Consider the following 12,423-nt stretch of genomic DNA (forward strand, 5'->3'; position numbering starts at 1 on the left):
AATCCGCTCACCTCTTCTCTATAACATACTGTCTGCAGCTTAGTCAACATGTTCAACTTTACAGATTCCCTTTAAGTTTACTTTGCAGGGTTTGCAGACAGGACTTGGGAGACAACAGAAGGAATTTCTTTATCTGGACTTCATCTTCAGACACAGTAGCTGTCACTGTTTTTTGAGCAGAAAAATAATGGTAAAAGACAAGGTAAAAAGTGACAATAATAAATTAGAAACAATCCTTTTTAATCCCCAGTTCGCCGCAGCATGTTCATATCCCATCTTATTTCATGTAATGCCAAATCTATCCGAGCTGACAGTATGAAAAGTGCGCACTGTATCTGAATGAATTCCTAAGAAGTAAATTGTGACATAGCTGATGATAAAACAGTTAAGAGCAGTTTAACATAATACACCCCATTAGAGGGTAGAAAGCTCTCTGCGCAGTAGCATACTGTTTACTTTGCCATTAGCTCAGCTACGCCCGATTAAGCTCCCTGAATGCCGTGTAACCTGTGCTCAGAAATCTCCCATTCATTAAAGTGACAGAAGCTGCTAACTCTTCCATTACTAAAAGGTTTATGGATCATATAAGTCTACTCAAAACAATCTCGTATCTCAGCACGACTAGAACATAATCTGTAAAACTTCTGGCGTGTTACAATTTATATTGGCTCAAGCAAACACAGAGTAACAACAGACCTGTTCACATTCACTGCTGTTTTGACAAGCCTTAAATGTTGGCTAACTTTTCAAGCAACTTAATTCCCATTTAATAGAACATGTGATTCTGGACCAAAATGTAGTACATTCTCATTACAAATGTTGCTGTTTTCTGCCTGAAAACATCTGAATTTTCTGCCACTAGGTGTCTCTCTTCTAGCTAAGTAGCTGTTCACTCAGTGAATGGAGAGGGGAGCATTCTGTACAGCGTCTCCTGCTTCCATACTGCACATAAGTTTCTCAGAGATCAAAGTGAGTAGATTTGTTTCTGAATAGCTGTCTGTGTTATTACTAATGATATATTAGGGACAGTAAGAAACTTTCCTTATTGTGCTCAGATTTCTCTTTTTCAGCTGGATCATGCCCTTTACTTGTATTCCAGTATCCTTGGATCTCCTATATTATGTTCTCTTTAGTTTTTTTCTCAGCTATCTTACAGTTACTCCTGGCAGAAACCAGTTACTGCCAGTAGTAGTAGTAATGGATAGAGGACATCTGCCTTAGACAGAAATGCACAATGTGCTGTAGCCATAATGAGGCAGCAGAAATATACCCTGTATGAAGACTTTGCACATATTTCTAGTTTTAATAGAATTTCAGATACCCTTTAAATCATAAAGCTGACCATACATAAATTTGACATACTTGCTTGTTCAATATTTATTCCCAGCAAACCTATCTATTGCACATGTATGCTTGGCTTGGTCAAGTGTGCATGTGTTCTCAATAGGGAGATAAGAATAAGCAGTTGCCAGACACCCCTGGCATGATAAAAAAAAAAAGTACCAGATTCTTGTTTTCCTGACATTTGCCATTTTGGTCAGGAAAATAGACGCTCAATAGACGCTACTGTGAGGAAGGGTATTCCTGACTACAGCAGAGGCACAAAACGGGAAATCTGAATTCAGCGCAGTGTCAGCTTTCTAGCGGTGTATCAAACTGCATGTGACCAGAGGACATGAAAGGTCCTCTTTAAATTGGCAAACCCCATTAAGACTCCATTGAAAGTAATGGGAGGACCCTGGATCCTCAGGGTGGCGACACATGGGATTATTGAGATCATCTTTCTGTGGTGATTTTGGCAGCAAGTATTCTTGCCTCTGGTAGTTGGGCAGATTTTAGTGGCCCTTCATCACAGTAGCGTCTATAGAGCTGTACTGTGAGAGGGGTTGTTGCTTACTGCCCAGCGATGACGCTGAACGGAGAGGAACGCCCCCAGTACTCGTCTATGGACAAGTACTTTGAGGAGAGGGAGGGGCGTTCTTCACCACTCTCACAGTACAGTGCAATAGACGCTACTGTGAAGAAGGGCGTTCCTGACTGACTGGAAGAAACGCCCTTCTGATGGTGAAGAGCTACGGTAGTTCTTCACTGGAGGCACAGAACGGGAAAGCCGATAGTGCTCTGAATTCAGTGCACTGTCGGCTTTCTAGCGATATATATAACCGCATGTGCCCCAGGTGGTGAAAGGTCGCCTTTAAGTACCGATACCTGAACACCCCTTGGAGTAATATGGTTTAAACAATTATGTCAGAACAACTTTCTTCGATGTTTGTCAGATTTATCCTCTTCAACTTACCAAAAGAAGAATTTTACAAATTCCTACAAATATATGCTGTTTCAAGAGCACATAACATATCACCTCTCAAACATCCCCTCGTAGCCTTATCTGAATAAAAAACGAAACTGTAAAAAGGAATAAGCACCATCTATATAACCCTCACTCCAAATAACCTTCAACGACATATTACAATATGGGAAAGAGAATGAAACGCTTCCTCTACCTCACAACAATGGAACTCTGCTTATGAATATGCCATTAAAAGATCAATGTGTTGTAATTATCACAAATCATATGTCAGACTATTGTATTGCTGGTAGAACTTATTTAGAGTTATTTAACATGTTCCTAAGAGCTTTTAGGATGTTTTGGAGAGATCGGGGTTAAGTGGGAACTTGCTGTACATTTTCTAGGAATGACCAAAGTCTAATTCCATTCTTGGCCAATATTAAAGGGGTTGTTCAGGAATTTAAGAAAACCACATGGAGATGGGAGGAGGTATAAAATTAAAAAAAAAAAAAAAAAAAAAAAGCACACTCAACCTGTTTTTGGTACTCTTTTGTCCATTCATGGTCATGCTGGCACCTCGTTGCTGGAAGTCCTGTGCTCTACATGACTGCAAAGACCAATCAGTGGCCTTAGTGGTCACTGGAGAGAGACCATTGACTTCACTCAGATGTGCCACGCATTCCTTACTAAGGACAGCTGATTGGTCGCAGTGGTCACATGGGACCCAGGAGTTCTGGCAATAAGGTCCCGCCACAAGCCTGAGCAGGACCTTGGTGGCATACCACAAAGCACTGGGAACAGATGAGTTTTTTTTGTTTTTTTTAAAATTAATTTGCCCTTTATCTGTCCTCCAAACAGATGTATGTATATTCATAAACAATATACATTTGTCAAATGTGAATATAAGGGTTAGTTCACATGGGCACAGAGGGGGCGGATTATGTCGTGGAATCCACGTCATAATCCGCCCCCTCACAATGGTGGTCTATGGAGACCGCCAGGCTACTTTTTTCCGTGAGCGGCATGTTAATACGGAAAATTATAATATGGTGGAATAAGCAAACACCAATGCATCCCCCCACCAGGGGAATATGAGTGTCTATTATATGTTCCACACCTCGCCTGGGCCTCATATTATTATATAGTGGGGTATAATAGAACTTTCAGTAACAAAAAATTATAAAATTATTCTTGCAAGGTTTGCCCATCTCAATTACTAACTTAATTCATAACCACTGTATTTCTCCCAAGCTATAAGAGTAATAGCATGTAATGGCTTGTTCACGTACACTCAACCTAATCCATCCCACCACTGGCTATAAATACTACTACTAGTGATACTAGTAACCTAATCTACCACCGATAACAGATGTCACACCTATAGTCTCCCAAGCCATAGCAGTACCATAGCTTGTTCAATTATACTCAACCTCATTGTTACCCTACTGCCAATTTTGGTAGACATGGAACCAAGTCTCTCTTTGCAGTACCAGACATTTGACCTCTATTGCTTAACAACTCCCCAATATAGAAAGTGCCTAACTTCACCCTGTGATTACAATGTTATCCAACCGGCCTCCAGTGTTAGATTTCAGGTATCTTCTGGTCTCATCAGTGATATCAGTGACCTGTTTTTGGGCCTCAGTGGTCCCCTGCGGCCAATGATATCACTCAGGAGGATGGAAGACAAATGGTAATGAACACCTGATACTGTAAGGAACCCAGGGGAGATGAGGGAGGGTTATTAATTTTTCGCACCTCCTCTGGGCCTCAGATTGTAATACTATGGGGTCTGATGGTACCTCAGAGTATAATAATAATACTAATAATCACACTTTTGGTCCTGAATATATGTATAACGAATCTCAAGAGGTTTGTCCATCTCTACTACTAACCTTATCCAATACCATCAACAGATATGACACCTATGTCCTCCCAAGTTATAGAAGGATTAGTATTGAATGGCTTCTTCAGTTATACTGAACCTAATCCTTACCACCACTGGATACTAGTAACCTAATAAACCACCAACAGATGTGACACCTATTCTCTGCTACGCTATAGTAGTATCAGACAGCATGCCATTATGCCATGTCTTATTCAATTACACTCAACCTCATGGTTACCCTATTGCCAATTTCGGTAGACATGGCACCTAGTCTCGCCCAGCAGTGCCAGGTATTTGACCCCTATGATTTAATTACTAGCTACCAAAAAACACCATAGACTTAGTCCCCAACACAAAAAGCACCTAAATTCACCCTGTGATCACTGGTTACAATGTTATCCAACTGAGCCAGTCGCTCACCCTGCTGAGGCAGATAAATTCAGTGCTAATTGTAATTGGGTAATTATAATGTATAACCTCTTAATGATTGCAAAGCGCCTTATAAATAATTATTCGCCTTATTATAACAGGACCTGAATGCAGTGATTAGATGAACTTTATTTTGTCACTGTTACTTAATTACTATTGTCGAGTCGCTATTCTGGTGTTCATAAACATTTGTTTTACAAATTCCACTCAGGGCTTTTACAGAGCTGAGCATAAAACGCTTTCCTTTTATTCCTTATCACCCATTCAATCAAATGTAACCTTGGGAGCTCACCAGCATGCAATTTAGCTTTCAAGCCAAATATTTCCAAATTACATTTTGTTTTATGTGAAAGAAATCTGCTTCTATCCAAGCGCTCTGAGGTTCGACATGTGGGCTGGGAGCAGTTAAACTCATCCTGCCTGTAAAATGAAAATTATAACGCTGACATTTTTTCCTGCAATGATTTAATTGAAAGGTAAGAAGTAAAGGGCACTGAGATATGATGGCTCTATGTAACCGCAAGCTAAGTCGTACTCGCTAGGGGCCGTATTTACTAAGCCGTAATCAGCCACAACATCTCCCACTGCCTATGGCAGTCAATGAGGCTTATCTGCCGTCTTGGGGAGAATGAATGGCACAATACAGTTATTGTGACATACTTATAGCTAACAGAAAGTCACCAACAATGTTAAAACAGCTTTATTTACCAAGAAAATAAATCTACAAATTGTGGAATACACAATGATATCTCTTGCAGTCAAGTCAACGAGTCAGACCAGATGGCTCAGCAAGGAATGTAACCCCTTGGTTGTTGTCAGATACGGCCATGACACCTGAAGGGTTCTGAATACTTTCAGTTTGTGGTATGATACAACTCCTGCGCATCAAGACTGCGGAAGCCGTTCAGTTGCTATGGCAGCTAGGAGCCTACTAAGACCTGTCATAGCAATACTCCAATTGAGTCCTGCCACAGACAGGCCTCAATAGTAAGGCTAAAGCCCCACGTTGTGGAAACGCAGCTTTTTTTCTTGCAGATTCTGTTGCGTTTTTTTGAGCTAAAGCCAGGAATGAATTGAGCAGAAGATAGAAGTATAAGAAATTCCTATATATTTCCCATTCCTTTAGTAGCCGTTCTTGGCTTTGGCTCAAAAAAACCGCAGCAAAACCTGCAACAAAAAAAGCAACATGGGACCATTAGCCTAATACAGGGATTTTATCATAGACTGCAATACTATGGTCTTTGGTAGAAGCGATCTAGTGATCATAGGTTGAAGCCCCTGGGGACTAAAATAAAAAGTTCATAAAATAAGTTTTTAAAACATTAAAAAAAATATATAAAAATCAAATTACCCTATTCCCCTAAAAATACATATAAACAAAAATAAACAACAAATTAGTCGACCCTGCATCACAAATTTCCCAAACTCTAAAAATATAAAAGAATTTATCCCATACCGTGAACAATGTAGTGGGGAAAAAAATCAAAATGCCAGAATTGACATTTTTTCGCCATTACACCTCCCCTCAAAAATGGTATACATAAATGTCATTTATTAATAAAAACCTTTATTATGTCCCCTAACCCTCAAATAAAAGACACCTTACATCTTTCCACTGACGGTAATAAAAAATGGCACTGTGCCACAATATGGTAATCCGAACATATATTTCTTTTAATGTTTTTTACTTGTATTAAACATTAAAAAAATATCAATTTGGTGTCAAATTTGGCAATCATACTGACTAGCAGAGTACATAACATTTGGTTTAGGTATTGCTGCATTTGAATATACCCAGTTTATCCGAATTAAAGATAGTTACCCCATACAGTGAATAAAAAAATTCTAAGCCTTTTTTAGAAATGCCTACATTAATTTGCTTTTTATGCAGTTATAGTAATGGCTTTCCTGAATTAATAGTGATCTCTTAACCTTATATATGTCTACATATTATTTATGGTTAGGGGGTGTTCACACAGCCGCTGCTGGCCGCCCAGGGATGTCCGTGGTAAACCCCGGGGAAACCGGACAGCAGACGACTTCTGAGCGGTCGGCTTTAAAACCTATTCATTTGAATTCATTAATTTTTTTCTTTTGCGGACACAAAGTCGTGGAAAAAAAATGGACACCAGGCGGAGAGACTGAAAACACTCACGGGTGGTCACCTTTGAAAACCCTTTCAAATGGATTTTAAAGTTGACCGCTCGCAAGTCGCCTCCTGTCCGGTTTCCCCAGGGTTTACCACAGACACCCCAGGACGGACAGCAGCGGCAGTGTGAACGTGATAAGAAGGGTATTGTTATTGTACCAGAAAAAATATAGTATTGAGGAAATTCACCGAGCAAACCACCAGGATTCAATTCTCACTAGAGAATAGGTATCTTGCACGTAGGAGCTTTTCAGCAGCAGTAGCAACATCCAATACCTCCAGGAGGTGAAGTGAACACGAATAAAAACAGACCAATGGATGAAAAAAGAACTGCGCTTGCTCCAGATCCGTAAATTCAACACGTTCTTTATTATGGTTCTTAATACACTATATTGTATATTAAGAACCATAATAAAAAACGTGTTGAATTTACGGATCTGGAGCAAGCGCAGAAAAAATATAGTGTTACTTATCATTGGGTGCCTACAAACCCTGATATTGGCCAATCCCACTGTATAGTGGCACACCCCTTTGACAAAGGAAATATTAATTAAATATTAATTTTTTAATATACTGTATTTATATATTTCTAGGAGGAATAACAGAGGATCGGAGCAATATTAGGGTCCCTTCACACGGAGGAAAATGGTGAGGAATTTGGTGTGGAATTTCAGCGCTGAAAAAAAAAGCCTCCTATTGACTTGAATGGCTTCCTTTTTCTGCTAGCGGAACCCATTGAAGTCAATAGGAGGCTTTTTTTTCAGCGCTGAAATTCCACACCAAATTCCTCACCATTTTCCTCCGTGTGAAGGGACCCTAAGTGTCAGGGCCTCTTTGAATATTTTGGAAAAACTCATACACTATACTATGACTAGTGAAAAGCATAAAAATGTAGGGCACGACACAGGGATTTACATAACAGCAGTAAATTTTATGTCATGGACCTCTGTCATAGCTGCAGAGTTTTAAAAGAGACCCCTCTTATAAGTATCTATGATCAATGTATATATGAAAATTAATACTACTTCTGATAATTAAAAAGGTCTTCAATTAATGAAAAAAGCCACCGTTCTTTGTTGCCTAGTCGCCTTTCATGTCTTTAACATAGCACAATATTAATTTACAGAAAACGTATTATGTAAGTTCACATGATCAGAAAATGCAATTTCCAATCTAAGTAACAATAACCATGTCAAAACAATACCAGGCAAATCCAGCATGATAAAGACCGTGAAGTTGGAACAAAGCCCATTTTCTTGTGGAAAAGAAGTATATTTTTGCCGGAGCTGTATTCCCCATACAACTGATTAGAAGATTAGAATTTATTCGTTACATGCATCTCAAGAAAAGCGAACTCCTTGTATTTAAGCATCTTATTATGAGAGCCTGAGACAAACATGACACACAAAATGCAGATATAATTATACCAGTCGTGCTCAACAACCTTTAGGTCAAATCCCTTTTGTAGGAATTATGCCATAAAATATGCAGGGCTCGGAGTGTTAGCAATTTTTTTTTTTAATTCTCTGCCAGAGTAACAAACCACCCATGAAATAAAAATGTGTATTTAATCTGAATTTTTTTTATTAATTATTTTTCCTCCATAGAACTCTAAGGCAGCGAGATTTCTTTCTTAATTCTCCAACTTTGAAAAAAAAATGACATAAGAAAAGCCGACTACACTAACACTCTCAATGGCAAAATAGCTGTTGCTTAATTGTACTTTTTGCTCTCCTCAATGTCTGCTCTTCAGAGCAACGCTACGAAAATTGCCTGAATAGCGAAAGAAGACTTTCCCACAGTCATGTGCCACAGAAAATACTCAATTGTTCCCGCTCACAATTTGGATGGACAACATTTCTATAACTGGATATCCAGAGTCTGTCAATGAAAATGTAGCTGAAAAGGCAAATGAAGAAAACAGATTCTGCCAAAAGCATGTTAAGAAATAATCAGGCATTCACTGGCCAGACAGCTGCCCCTGGGACCTGGAGAAACCAGGTGCCCTTTAAGCCATTTCCTATTGAAAGAGAATAAAAAATAAGCAGGCGATACCTGGGAAAGGAGCAGCTTATGTTAGACTGACAGCATTTGTCCTAGAAATCCGAGGCAGACTATTATGAAAAGTAGTGCACATATAAAATGAAATAAAAAAGTAGGAAAAGACTCAAAAAAATCAACGACATGCAGAAAAGTTTTTAATAGCTAATTTACATAATCATGTTGGAAAAAAGTTAATATGATGAGAATTATGGTAAACTTACAAAAGTTCTAAAACACATAAATACAGCATACATATAGGCTAGGTTCACATCTGCGTTACAAAAGCGGTTACAGTCGGAAATCTGCAGATCCCAGACTATAATGGGCTCCGCTGGGTTTCCACCAAAAAAGGTGGGAAACGTGGAGAGAATGGTACTGTCTGTAGTGCTTTTCTCCCCACATTTTTTAAGCGGAGAGGGGAACAGAATCCCCAGGTGGAGAACCTAGCCTAAGGGACCATATGGAGGCAAAATACCACAGTAGGGAGGAGTGCACTTAGTAGTCATTTTACAGAAGGGCTGCTCTTGCTATCAGACAACCAGTCTGAGACCGGCACCCCTGGATCTCAATTGGTCCATCCAAAAGGGGGGATTGTCTTAGACTACTAAAACAGTGTGCGCAGAGTAGTCTGGGAAGATAGTGACTATATTATAGACTTGGAGGGAATGTTTCGAAAACATTAAATATTAGGGGCACCAGGTAATATACTTATACATACATTGAATTTATTTCGTATGTCGGAGAGTCTCCTTAGTCAAATACTAACATGAAAGAGTATATTCATATAATAATAAGAAACGCTCAAAATAGTATACTGCCAACAAGTCAGATACAGAATTAGGCAATACACTGTAGGTGATCAACCAGGCCACCATAAGAGAAGGAGACTATATATATATATATATATATATATATATAATATATATATATATATATATATATATATATATATATATATATATATATATATATATATAATATATATATATATATATATATATATATATATATATTAGCTGGTACCCGCGAGTTCGTCTGCGGTGATTGTAGAAGTGGGTAAATACAGGCGCGGGTAAGGTTTTCGTACTGTGTATACGGTATGAGATATGAAATGTAACTTTGTATCTTGCTTTTGCTGTAATTCTGAGAGCACATGAGACTTTTGTGTTGAATGTAATTTGTATCTGAGCTGCTATATGGTGTTGGTATAAACTGTACATAGTGACTTTGGGACAGAGGTATTTCAAGTTAATATACCTCGATATACGACATTGTATGATTTGTTATTTTCTGCCAGTAGTGTGTTGACATTTTTTTTGTTTTTAAAAGTTGCCATATTCCGACATCAGTCACTTTTTTATTTGTCTGTGTCGGGGGATGTCTTTTTTTGCGGGGCCGGGTGTAGTTTGTAGTTGTTGCATTTTCGGGAAATGCTATTGGTTTGATCACTTTTGATTGACATTTGTATGATAATGAAAATTGTGAAAAAACAGGGGTTTTGGACTTTTCAGTATGTTTACGGCTACGGCGTTAAGCGTCCAGGCAAAATATTTGTCCAGCTTTGTAGAGCAGGCGATTTCGGACACAGGGATACCTAACATGTATGTGTCTCACAGTATTTAACTACTTTTATATGTGTTCTAGGGAAAGGGGGAGGGGGTTTGAATTTGTAATACTTTTTATTTTTTTTTATTTTTTTCCTTTTTTTTTTGTTTTTGTTTTTGCATTTATTAGACTGCCTAGGGGTATTGACATGGGTGGACGGTGTCGCGGATTGTCAGAGCGGTGGGGGTCGGCAAACATGGCTGCTCCGGAGCGTTAAAGAGAGCCTCCTGGAGTATCGTTAAGGTGAGGGGCAAAGTGGTAAAGTATATGTATATGTGATTGTGTGGGGTGAGGGGCGAGGCTGTAGAGGGCAATATGAATTTTGTGGCTTGCTATGGTCCAAACTGTGTGAGATTGCAGAGATGGTGGTGTGAGTTTGGGTTTTGTGGGGGTCCTGGCACAAACGTATGTGCGCTATTGTGACAAAAAGTAGCCTATTGCGCAATCGAGTGTGGAAACTTTCAGCCAAATCGGTGGAGCGGGTTTTGCGTGATTGAGGAACAAACATCCGAACATCCAAACATCCAAACACACAAACTCACAAACTTTCACATTTATAATATTAATAGGATATTAGGTGCTCAGGTATAATGTGTCCTAGTCCTAGAAAGCTAGCAGAACCCACTACACACACAAGTGAAATCTCCCCAAAAGGCCACCTCTTTGCCGTACACTAACCATATTTCCTATGACCGATTTTCAGTTCTCCATACTAGCCATCTTCTTTGAGCAGATCATTCCCGTGGTCGTCTCAAAGAGGTTTCACAGAGATCTGAAAAGTTATTTGAAAAAGTATTTTTTTGTAAGGAACAAATGTGTTATGCATTGAGACTTGCACGTTTATAGAGGAGAAGGGGATGCCAGAAATGGGGAGCATATTTTATGCATAATACTAACAAATGTTATAATAATGTCATTAGCTTTTCAATTTTAAGAAACTTTTTAACATATTCTTATGAAAGAAAAATGCCTCCTTCTGCTATTATCAGGTTGCTCCCCCATCACTCTGTAAATTCTGCTGTATCTGTAACACTGCAGATCACATAACTAAAATTTAACATGTTTATAGAAGTCTATTGAGAGTGATGTGGGAGGAGTGAGCAGAGGAAGTATAGCACAATGTACTTTATTCACATCAGTACTAAGAGTACTTTCTAAAAGAGAAAATGTTACAGAGCCAATTCTCCTCTACTTACTGTGTGTAGTGTATGACAGCTAGTCTCACCCTCCAGCTCTAAGAGAAATGCAAACTACAGATAGAGCCTTGCAAAGAGGAAAACTGCTATAAAGTGGAGAACGTAAGTCATATAATGACCAGAAATAGTGCCATTCTCCATATACACTGTACCATTCATGCAAAGTTTGCGTAAAAGTTAACTATAAGTGCCTATTAATCTTTACAGGCAGTTGGCCTAATCCTACTAATATTATAAATGTGAAAGTTTGTGTGTTTGGATGTTTGTTCCTCAATCACGCCTGCACCGCTGCATGGCTTGTCCTGAAATTTCACACACACATAGAATGCCAGCCAGAATAGATGATAGGCTACTTACCATCCCCATGGGTGGCCGGGCGTCACAACCGCAAGCACCGCAGTTTGCTTCGGAGTAAGTTTGAGGACCTGAGATGACGTCATCACAGGCCCTTGCAGCACACGCCGATTGGTGCATGCTATGTTGTGAGAGGATGCAGCCCAGTACAGCGCGGAGTAAAGAAGATGGCGCCTCATGTGTGGGATCTCCGGCGTGACTCGGCCATGCTGCATCGCCCTTACGATGCTCGGCAACTCCAGCGGCTGGGGAAAGTCTGTGCCCCTGACAAGATGTTGGACACTCCCGGCTCAGGTCCAAGGCGAACACGTGGCCTCCATCTGTGGGACACCACATGTGGAGCGGATGTGAGTTTCCCAGGGAAGTGCAGAGTATGGAGCCTTGCACTCCACTGTGGGGGCGCAGGAGCGGCGTTTGTATGGGCAGGGGGGTACGCGGGAGAGGGGTTTGGGGTCCAGGGAGGTGCACAGGG

This window comes from Leptodactylus fuscus, chromosome 7 (genome assembly GCF_031893055.1).
Source record: "Leptodactylus fuscus isolate aLepFus1 chromosome 7, aLepFus1.hap2, whole genome shotgun sequence".
NCBI classification, from domain to species: Eukaryota; Metazoa; Chordata; class Amphibia; order Anura; family Leptodactylidae; genus Leptodactylus; species Leptodactylus fuscus.